Consider the following 12,335-nt stretch of genomic DNA (forward strand, 5'->3'; position numbering starts at 1 on the left):
CAGTGACTGAAGAGTCCAGAGACATCTCTGAACCTGAGGATCATTCATGGAGTTTGTGAGTGGACCATCTTTCAGTCAGTCAGGGAATTTGTTTTGGGGACCCCCTAATCCCTGAACTGTGTTCTAAAGCCAGGGAGTAAGGGTTTGGGGATTTTATAACCTGCTGCATATTAAACCTGTGGAGGAATTTACCACTTTCTCCCACTTGTGAGTCCTTTGGGCTGTACTGAACCCAGTCAGCCACACTGCTAAACCACTGCAGAGAAGAATTTTGTGGTCATAGGTCATCAAGGGCCACAACAAAGTACGCGTACCAATGGGACACTAATCTTACATTTGCTACCTCAAGGCATGTGACTGGGGAAAGTCACAGGTCTTAGCATTGTGACCCTAAAAATAGTGTTTTACTCTGTTATGTATATTTGTTTCCTGTTTCATATAATTATTGTGTTGAATATATTGTATGTGTTTGTGTTATTTCTTGAAAATCTCCAACTATCTGGCAAGTAAGTGGGAATTAGCCTGGGTTAGAGTTTTCCTCCCAAGCTGCCCTGGTGACTCTGCCAGGAAGAAGCGAGGGAGGTGGAGGCAACACCAAATAAATTCATAGGAAAAAATAAAGAAAATACACCCTGCTTTGAGGGTGGCGGGATCCAGAAAAACCCAGGCCTGACCATCAAAACCTGTAAGCAGATTGGCATTAAAGAAGGTAACCAGGTGGAGAGGGGGCGCTACACTCATAATAAATTTGTGCAAGTATCATTGAAATGTAGTAGCACTGGTGACATTTCTAGTCAACATCACTATCATCATCTTGTTTATCATTATGATCTCTGTTGAGTGTGTGTGAGTAACCAGAGTCTTCATTGCCTTGGCACGTACGCAGCTCCTCTGTGCATTGAAGAGTGTTCTGACTAAAGACAGTTGGTTGTGCAGCAACCCTTAAAGGCACAAAGAAGGCCTTGTAGAAGCATAGATGCCATTGGGCCCCCAAAGAATACAGGAAGTAGTTCATTATCCACATTTTTCCATCCATTTTGCAATGATGATACAATACCTAGTTTACCATGTGTGAAGACATCCAAATCTCTTGTTAAGATGCTCTTCAAAATTGCTCTCACATCATGGGAGGTTGGCCAATGACTTGTCCTTTTTGATAGCTAGATTGAGGTGTAAGCAATTCAGATCTCTGTGGGTCTCCTTTTCTTTCTTGCTCTGGTCATACAGCATTGCCACCAACTTCCTTACTGCAGAAATTGGGGCTTGTCCATCAGTCTCCCGCAACTTGGCAAGATCTCTGAAGCAGTAAGCTCCCTTTGTGTGGACAACATTAAAATACAGAATTCCCCACCCCATGCCAAATAGGCACGAGACAGAGTCATATCTTGTTAATGCATGTAGAGCAGGAAGTATGTTGCAGAAGTCAGCAGTGAGCACATCACAAATTGCACACACAAGTATGAAGCGACACTTGTCAGTTGTGCTGGTGACGGTGCCTGTTTCAATCCACATGCCATCTATGTGTTCCATTTTTGTAAAGCAGTGAACAGCATGGACCAAAACATCTTGTATCAGATGACCTAATTACTATTTTTCCTTTGACTCAGAAAGACCCAAAAAGCCATACTGGCAGATACAACATGCACAAGCATCCTTGTGTCCACTTCTTCTTAAGTACTGTACAATTCTTGGGCTTCTTCAGCACCTCTACTGGTGATGCACTTTGCTACTTCACCATTGGAAAAGCCTCCAGCAAGAAGGAACATTTGCGTTGGGTGTGCTTCTGCACTCTCGGGTGAATTTTGAACCATATATTCACAGAGGAATTTTTCAAGTGACTGCTTGTTGGATGCCATATTTAGAAACATTTTCCATGGAGCACAAGGCATCCACCAATCACCTGGTATTTCTTGCATCCAACTTTAGATCCTGTCTGGCACTGTCATATCCGTCAAAGACTTCGATTACAGAATTAGCTTTGTCAAATCTTTTTAAGATCAAGTACTCAGCAGCTAATTTTGTCTCCAGCCATCATTTGTATGACAGCCACGGCATCTCTGACGTACACTGTGCTTTCTTTGTAGCATGCTCTTAGCTCATGGATTCTTTCAGCTTGAGCTTCCAGCGGATTCCCTAATTCAGCTTTGTCGGTTCTTCTCATTGCTCCATCATCATGGAAGAGGGACAGACACAGGTACAATCGGGTGACTAAGAACAGTTGCCACTGAAGCATCAGCTCTGCATCTTGCTAAGGGCAGGGCTCTGCAGAAAGCAAGTTTTGAACTGATGGCTACTGTGATTGTCCCTCCCTTGCAGATTTGGTCATGTCAGCAAATATTCTGTTGCCAGATTTCTTGACTAGGCTGAATTAGCTACATGTCTGATCAAAATGAAGGGAACCACTCACAAATCTCTCCATTTGTTCGTCACCAACATCTGCTATTTTCAGTAGAGACTCTTGTACATCTGATGTTACATGCGATCAAGTAGATACAGATGCTCCCCGTGTTATGCAAACCCAACTTATGCAAATCCACCCTTACAGAAAAAGTTCCGTAAGCTTTTTTTTTTTGGGGGGTGTGTGTAATTGTCGGGTTTACCTTGAGAGAGTCACAGGTCCCTTCTTTATAGGCTTGGTTAAGTCACTATCACCAGGCCTCAGGCAGCAAAATATCCTATTAGTCATGTGGCAATTCTCTAAAAAGGGTGATATTTTGGGAGTTTACGGGCTTGCCTACACTGGCAATTTACAGTGCTGCAACTTTCTCTCTCAGGGGTGTGAAAAAACACACACCCCTGAGCGCAGCAAGTTTCAGCATTGTAAAGCACCAGTGTAGACAGTGCACCAGCGCTGGGAGACGCGCCCCTTGTGGAGGTGGTTTTTTTAGAGCTCTCTCCTGGCGCTGCAACCACACAAGGCACGTTAAAGCACTGCCGCGGCAGCACCTTTAGCATTGCCAGTGTAGACTAGCCCTAATGTATCCACTCTATAAACCCCCACATCATAGATCAGTTGCTTCCTTTGTCTTTCAGGTGCATAGAAAGTGATGGAGAAGGGGACAGAGAGAGAGAGAGAGAGAGAGAGAGAAGTCTTGGGATGTCTACCCCTTCTTTTTATAGTCCTGGCTCCCCTTTGAGAAGCTTTCCAGCTGGGAGCAAGGTGACAGGCAGTCTATGTAGAAGGAAATTCCAGGCTGTTTCTTTGCTGAGATGTAGATTTTTGCCCCGCCCTCTTTCCTGCCAAAGAATGGCCACTTAGCAGGTAGTGGTCCATGAGCCTTGTTTACACCTGGCTGAGGTGTGAGCTTGCCCTTTGTCTCGGAGGATCTGGTTTGGCCATTCCCCAGATTTATCCAGAAAACATACTTTTAGTCATGATGTCAGCTTATGTTTATAACTTCACATATAATGCTGCTATTTGCATTTGCCATGATACCATTGATCAGCAAATTGAGTTTTTAAATATCTCATAAGACATATGTTGTACAAACATTATTACAATAGAGTATAGGGTATGAACACGGGTAAAATCTGTCAATGTGAATTACTAATGTAATGCTTCTCCATTTGTGAGCTTTTGTACATATAATATACCATCTAGTTGGCCTGGTAGAAGGTTTTAATTTGTAATTGCCTATGCATGCAGTAATAGTCTTTGAAATATTCTAGAAACTGGCTTTTTAATTCACTGACACTTATGCATAGATCAGTATTAATATTAGAAATGACAATACATAGCTTCATACTGGGCTTCAATCAAAGTGCTCACTAAACAAAAAAGGCAATTTCCATATTAACATATAGATCTAATTTATATATAATTTAGCACAAGTCTGTATACTGGTACAAAATGAAAAAAGGTGGTAGTAGTGGTGGTAAGGCTAACAATATACTCTGGGAATTTTACCACTCCAGGGGAATTATAGTATAAGAAGACATGGAGGATACAAGCCCCTTAAATCTTACATCAAAGCGAGAGACTCGCTACATACCTTGAAAAATGTGGTGTTTGTCAAGAAAATCAAAAGAATATAGAACTGTCCAAAGCCACCAGTGCTGGACAGAATTCTGTGATGCTGACAGTAGAAGCCCGGACAGATGAATTGTACTGGTGGCTACTGGACGAGATTTCTAGTTTACATTATGTGCCACTAATATGCTATGACATGGGTTGCTTTCAGAAATACACAAGCAAGTCGAATTTGACACACGTCTGAGTTGTATTGAACCCAAGAAAGAAAATAGACTTCAAATCTGATCAGAGAGCATCATGTTCATCTGCTTCTAGAACCACTAGTGAAAACATATCCTGCTGTGGTTGGTCCTGCTGCACTGTTTGCTTGAGAAAAACACACAAGAAACTTCATAAAATAGACACATTTGAAAGAGTAACCAATCAAGGGCAGGAGTACTTTGAAGAGGATTTGATGACGTATTGCAGAATATCTGAGGAAGACTTGATTGATAAGAATGCAGTTTATCACTCAACATGCCTTTCTTCCTACTTGAATAAAATGAATCTTAAAGCAAAACCATCTAGTTATACTGGAACAATACAGTCATCTGATGACATTGCATTTTATCAGCTGATTGAAGAGCTAGACAATGGTCTTATGTACAAGAAAGCTAGTCTCCTGTCCAAGCTGCTACAAAGATATAAAGCCCTATTTCCCACAGATGTAGAAATTGCAAGCCATTCCAGTAGCAAATTACAGGCAAGATTAGCAAAACATTATGTTCTGCAATTTCATTCCATGCACAGCATGGACAAAGCAAGTGTACTGCTCTATGCAGTTCAATAACATTAACTGATGCTATCCAAGCAGCTTGTAATCTGAAACAGGACCTTAAATTCACCCAAATGTTTGGATGCTCCTCTGGCGAGTGAGCCTGATGAGAAGCTTTCAAATGAACAAGTGGTTTTATATAATTCCGCTTCAATCCTTTGCTCTGAAATAGCCAGAAGGAAAGACTCAGTATTATCCTAAGCCAGGTGATTGTAGTTTACAGAGGTCAGCTACTTTTGTGCCTCACTTGGAGCAGGAGTTTGTCCTCTGGTTGATAGATAAAGAGGCATATAATTCAGCTAACAAACAGTATCATCATTCAGAAGATATTCCAATTGTGGAGTGCATAGTATTTAACGTTGCACCTATACCTGGCTGCACAGCTACACCATGAATTTGGGTATTGCAATTTAACTGACATACTACATCTTCGTGGATTTTTTATCAGTTATGATGAGCTGAGAAGTTTCATTACTAATGCTTCAAAAACTGATGTAGAAAGGCTCCCGGGAGGTTGTTCATTCCAAATGGAATCATACCTCTCTGTGCTGGTAGAAATCTCATCCATGAAGAAGGTGATATTATAGCCATCAATACAGAGACCAGCAATGGAACAAACACCTTGCATTCACTCTCTAGAATGGTAATTCAAGAATAGACTGCAGATAAGTCCAGCATCAGAAGAAATATCACTGATGTGTGCAGGGCCGGCTCTAGGCACCAGCAAAGCAAGCAGGTGCTTGGGGCGGCAAATTTGCAGGGACGCAAGAATCCAGCATGAGAGCTGAGAACCAACAGGGAGCCCTGGGAGCTGTAGTTCCTTGGTTAGCTCCCTGCCTATAGACCCAGCCCTGGAGCAGGGAAAGAACTACATTTCCAAGCATTCCCTCGGCCGCAATTAACAAGAAAGGGAGGGGGAAGGAGTGTAGAACTGAAACCTTACGCTACAGCTTGTTGTAAATGGTAGGAACAGAGCCAGCTCTAGGTTTTTTGCCTCCCTCCACCTCAGCCCTGGGCTCCCCCCCGCACCCCTGTGTTGCCCCAGCACTCGACTCTCCCCCGCCCACACCCCCTGCTGCCCCAACTCTGGCCCCCACCTGCACCCCAGCCCTGGTCTCTCCCCCCACCCGCACCTCCTGCCGCCCCAGCCCTGGGCTCTTCTCCACCCCCCCCTGCACCCGCACTCCCTGCTGCCCCAGCTCTGGCCCCCACCTGGGCTCTTTCCCCCCCCCCCCCGCACCCACATCTTCTGCTGCCCCAGCCCTGGGCTCTCCCCCAAAGAAAGAATTGGGTGGACTAAATGGACATTGCACCTCTCTGAAGCCTAGCAAGGCAGGTACATGGATCCCATTAGAATTTAAAATGAAAAGTAAGGGAGGGGAGGCTCTACTAGACTGGGTAGCTTTAGATACAGTACCAGGCACGTCGGAGGCTTTACACTTCTGAGCCATGGAAGCAGAAACTGACTTTTCTTTTCCAGATTTAGCTAATATTCAGAAAGGGAATCTAGCACCTGCTTTCCAGATTTGAACACCCTCAACATTCAGGAGTGCTCAAGCTCAATTTGGGCAGCTGTTACTTCATTTCTCCCAAATCAAATATACTGATCCACTGTAACTTGCTGTAGGAAAAAGTAGAATAAATTGAGCAAGAAATGCTTCCCAGTGGTTATTAGGACTGGAATTGCTATTTTCAACAGTCATTGCTTTTTTTTAATTCTTATTTTTAAATTTTAGTTTTATTTGTTTAAAAGGAAGACAGTGATATTGCATTGGCAAATTCCCCATAGAAACAAAGAATGGAACAACAGAATAATAAAGGCACCTCAACTTTTCCTCATTTATGTAGGAGAATCTTATAATATGCATCCAGATATCCTCCAAACACACAAGCTGAAAATTGTTCCACTTTACTGCAGTTCTGTAACCATATGGGAACCAATCCTGTCTGTGTGCTGTGCACATCCAAAATTCCTGCTGAATGACCCGCCCTGGGAGCGAGTTACCAATGACCCAGGGCTGAGGTGGCAGAAGGGTGAGGGGCGGCAGGACAGCAAAAAACCTAGAGCCGGCCGTGGATTGTGCCAAATAAAAGTTACTTACTCTCCCTGGACAATCAGAGTCTTTTATGCAGGGTGCAGCATTTGAAAAACCTAGACCACTTCTAGAACCGATTTGTCATGAAAAGGCACTTGAGTAAATAAACTCTTGTCACGTACAAATGAATGTTGTCTGAGGTCTCTCCTCCTGTGCTATTTTAATATATGTATTGGGAATTTTTGGGGAGATGCAGGATTGCTAGACCTTCTTATTGATTCTGATGTGTCTGCAGCTTGTACTGCATTTCAAATGCTTGCTGGTAAACAATTTGACCATGTTCTATGTGGCTTGACTCTAGCATTTGAGGCCATGAGTGCTCTGAAACTTTATTCATTTGTTAAATGGTGTGAGCCAGGGAGGAGGCACTCATGTAGTTCCAGCATTTGTCTGGGAAGTGTTGGCTGACTCAAAGGGTGTTTGAGTCTGAAGACATTGAATCCTTACAACATGTCATTAAAAGGCTTAATGATGCTGCAACTCAGCATATGCTACCACTGCTGCAGGAATTTCAAACACATGTATGCCCAGTCTCCTACAGTCAAGTTCTGAGATAATTTTCTCCAGGTTATGTAGATGCTAATTCTAAATGTCTAAAGGGTTCCGTTGCATAAGTCAAATTTTGCATAAGTCGAAGCTATCCTTGCGTTTAGTTCTTTACTTTAGTCTGTGGGAAGAAGGGGGACTGGTAGGACTGCATAGCATCCCAAGGTGCAGGGCTTAGCTACCTTGGATCAGAGCCTGGTGGAGAAGGTGAGCCCGGGCTCTCCAAACAATCCCTAAAGAGGGACAACTACAGAAATTCATTCCTTGGTGGGAAACCTAGTTGGGGGAAGACCCTGAAGACACAAGATTCCAGACCATGAGACCCTGAGCCAAGGGGGAAGCCCTGAATCCCTTGCTTAATCCTGAAGACCTCCTTATTATTGGATTCTTTACATGTACCCTGAAAAGGGTGGACTTGAAAACGTGACCTGGCCGGAGGGCTGACTAATTGAAAGCACAGACCTCTGCAAGTCAACCTGCCATACTCCTGACCAACCACTAGATGGCACTGGTAGTGAGCGTTCCCCTGCACAATATATTTATCAAATACATTAAAGGCGGTGAGGTGCTAAGATACTATGGTAATGGGGGCCATATAAGCCTCTAAGTTAGATGCATCTTCTACATCCCCTTAACAATTCCTCACAGACTGTGAGATCTGTGAGCTTGCCCTATCAGTTATTTGTAGGGCCCTACCAAATTCATGGTACATTTTGATCAATTTCACAGTCATAGGATTTTAAAAAAATCGTAAATTGTATGATTTCAAATATTTAAATCTGAAATTTCAGGGGGTTGTAATTGTAGGGGTCCTAACACCAAAAGGAGTTGTGGGGTAGGTCGCAAGGTTATTGTAGGGAGGTTGTGGTACTGCTACCCTTACTTCTGCACTGCTGCTGGTGGCAGCACTGCCTTCAAAGCTGGGCAGCTGGAGAGCAGCTGCTGCTAGCCAGGAGCCCAGCTTTGAAGGCAGAGCTGCTGCCAGCAGCAGTGCAGAAATAAGCATGGCATGGTATGGTATTGCCACCCTTACTTCTGTGTTGCTGCCTTCAGAGCTGGGCCCTCAGTCAGCAGCTGCCACTCTCCAGCTGCCCCGCTCTGAAGGCAGCAGCACAGAAGTAAGGGTGGCATGATATGGTATTGCCACACTTACTTCTATGCTGCTGCTGGTGGGGTGCTGTCTTCAGATCTGGGTGCCTGGCCAACAGCTGCTGCTCATTGGCTGCTCAACTCTGAAGGCAGTGCAGAAGTAAGGGAAGCAATATCACGATCCCCCCTAAAATAACCTTGTGACCCCCCTGCAACTCCCTTTCAGGTCAGGGCCCCCAGTTTGAGAAACACTGGTCTCCCCTGTGAAATCGGTATAGAATAGGGTAAAAGCACACAAAAGACTAGATTTCACGGGGGAAGACCAGATTTCACAGTCCGTGACGCATTTTTCCTGGCCGTGAATTTGGTAAGGTCCTAGTTATTTGGGGTGATTTTATTAGAACCTTAATGACCTGTTACCTACTTTGTGAAAATGTACACATCTGTGCACACTGAACCCTAGTCTACATTGGGGGTGGGGGGGGAAATCAATCTAAGTTACGCAACTTCAGCTATGTGAATAACATAGCTGAAGTCCACGTCGATTTATCATGTATAGACTAGATGCGCAAAATCGATCCCCGCTGGATCGATCGCTGCCCGCTGATGCGGCAGGTAGAGTAGACATATCCTGAGATGTATAGAAGAGCTTGCTCTGACAGAGGAATATGAGATAGCACAATTCAGCAGCTTCTATTTCTCCCATTTCATTGGTATCAATTACTGGTATTATATGCAACTATACACCAAGCAGCAGACAAATCATTGATTTCATACGTCTGTCTTTAAACTCCAGGTAATCATAGAGTTTGAAAGAAGGGAAGGGAAAGAGGATATTTCTAACACAACTAGCAATTTTGCATTAGCACCTCTCTTTTTACTACCCTATTCCTATAAAACAGAAATGTTGCAGAGATCCACTTTGTAAAAAATTGCTGTGCTTCAAAGTAATGTTTTTTTAAAAAAAATACACCTGAGAATACTGAAAGTCAGCTAGAATGGCTGGTTAATGTTTGATCAAGTCAGAGCCTGTCCCGTGTGGTTTCTTTATTGCAGAAAATGTCAGCAATGTAACCAAAGCATTTACTTTGAGCTGTTCACATCAGTTGCTTTCTCCACGGTCTCCACGAGGAGTTTGTGTAGATAATGAAGTTATTGCTTATGATCTGTGCTGTGTCAATTCCTCTCTCACCAACTGATATGGTGGGGGAGGGTGCCATCTGTTCAATCCTAAAAAGAAGGAAAAGTAAACAACTGCATCCAGTTTACATTAAATTACTTGTACCCTGTTCATTACAGAAGTGCTGCTGGTATTCAGCCTGAGAGGAGAAAACCCCAACTGAAGAAAGGAAAGTGGGATAAAGCTAGCCCTCCTGAAAAATGTTATATCTGACAAATAGTTCTAAGTTTTGCAGCAATTCAAGAAAATTTAACCTTTAACCTAGAGACAAAATCTGAAGTCGTCCACTCAGTCCATGGAAGAAGGGAATTTTGCCTTAATACATTCCGAGTAAAAGCAGAATTTGGTCCAAAAACCTATTAGCGGGACAATTTACCATCATCATCATTAGGGGAAAGAACTGAGCTTTGACAACATCCAAACTAAAGAGTCCTTACTAACTCAGAAAACCTCTGAGGAATTTGTCTATAGCATAAACCACCTGATTCTAGGACACCACTGAAATACAACAGAGCCAGACGTGTACCCAGAAGCCTCCTGCTACAAGACAGGCCCAGAAGAGAAACCAACAGAACTCCACTGGCCATCACCTACAGTCCTCAGCTTAAACCTCTCCAACGCATCATCAGTGATCTACAACCCATCCTGGACAATGATCCCTCACTTTCACAGACCTTGGGAGGCAGGCCAGTCCTCGCCCACAGACAACCTGCCAACCTTAAGCATATTCTCACCAGCAACCACGCACCGCACCATAACAACTCTAACTCAGGAACCAACCCATGCAACAAACCTCGATGCCAACTCTGCCCACATATCTACACCAGCAACACCATCACAGGACCTAACCAGATCAGCTACAACATCACCGGCTCATTCACCTGCATGTCCACCAATGTTAGATTTGCCATCATGTGCCAGCAGTGCCCCTCTGCTATGTACATTGGCCAAACTGGACAGTCACTACGCAAGAGGATAAATGGACACAAGTCAGATATCAGGAATGGCAATATACAAAAACCTGTAGGAGAACACTTCAACCTCCCTGGCCACACAATAGCAGATGTAAAGGTAGCCATCTTGCAGCAAAAAAACTTCAGGACTAGACTCCAAAGAGAAACTGCTGAGCTCCAGTTCATTTGCAAATTTGACACCATCAGATCAGGATTAAACAAAGACTGTGAATGGCTATCCAACTACAGAAGCAGTTTCTCCTCCCTTGGTGTTCACACCTCAACTGCTAGCAGAGCACCTCACCCTCCCTGATTGAACTAACCTCATTATCTCCACACTGATTTATACCTGCCTCTGGAGATTTCCATTACTTGCATCTGAAGAAGTGAGGTTCTTACCCACGAAAGCTTATGCTCCCAATACTTCTGTTAGACTCAAAGGTGCCACAGGACCCTCTGTTGCTTTTTACAGATTCAGACTAACACGGCTACCCCTCTGATACTGAAATACCTGGCATCATCTTTGATTTGTAATACCTATAAGCAGTTATAAATCCTTCCCTCCCCCCCAATGACTGTTGTGACGCAGTGCATGGTTAATCCACTGAAACCAGCTAGCCCAAAAAACTAAACCAAGTAGAGAGCCAACAAATCAAGCGATCCAAGGGATGGATCACTTGATGATTACCGGTTCCGTTCATTCTCTCTGAAGCACCTGATATTGGCCTCTGTTGGAAGTCAGGATACTGGGCCAGATGGACCATTGGTCAGCCCAGTATGGCTGTTCTTACATTGTTCACTTGTGCCTGAGGTAGTTGCCATCTAGAGTAGGTCTACCCTGCAATTAGACACCCTCGGCTGGCCCATGCCAGCTGACTTGGGCTCGTGGGGTTCAGGATGCAGGGCTGTTTAATTGCGGTGTCGACATTCCAGCTTTGGCTGCAGCCCAAGCGCTGGGACCTCCCACCTCACAGGGTCCTACAGCCTGGGCTCCAGCTGAGCCTGGACATCTACACTGCAGTTAAACAACACCGCAACTCAAGCCCTACAAGCCTGAGTCAGCTGGCACAGGCCAGCCACAGTTTTTAAATTGCAATGCAGACATACTCCTAGAAGTGTTTTGGTTATCCGTCCAAAAATTCATTGCTGAAGAGTCAGATATAACCACAGAACTAAATTTCTGTCCCTTTGGGCTCATACAGCTACCAGGTTTCCCAGAGCAGAATTAAGGACCCACATCCCTTTGACACGGATTGAGACTAGAAATGGTCAGGAATTTTTTTGGTCAAAGAATGCTGATTTGTCTTAACTAAAATAATTCACAGAAACTTATCACTTTTGATGAGTATTTCATGAGAAGTTTGCTCAGGTTCAGGATAGAATTTCTGGTCAAAATCAGGGTGACAGAGACCAGAATAGACAGTGGTTAGGCACTCACCTGCTTTGTTTGATTCAGAGCAGAGACTTGAATCTGGGTCTCCCACATGCCAGGTGAGTGTCTACCCACTAGGCTATAGCGTCAGTCTCTCACTTTCCTGTTTGAGCTGTTCCATTTTGTATAAACAGACTATTCATTGGGACAAAGAGAAAGGCACAGGCTCCATTGCCTGGCAGTTAGGGCACTCACCTGGGATGTGGGAGACCCAGATGCAGGTCCTGCTCCAAATCAGGCAGTGCAAGGCCT

This window comes from Malaclemys terrapin, chromosome 6 (genome assembly GCF_027887155.1).
Source record: "Malaclemys terrapin pileata isolate rMalTer1 chromosome 6, rMalTer1.hap1, whole genome shotgun sequence".
NCBI lineage: Eukaryota > Metazoa > Chordata > Testudines > Emydidae > Malaclemys > Malaclemys terrapin.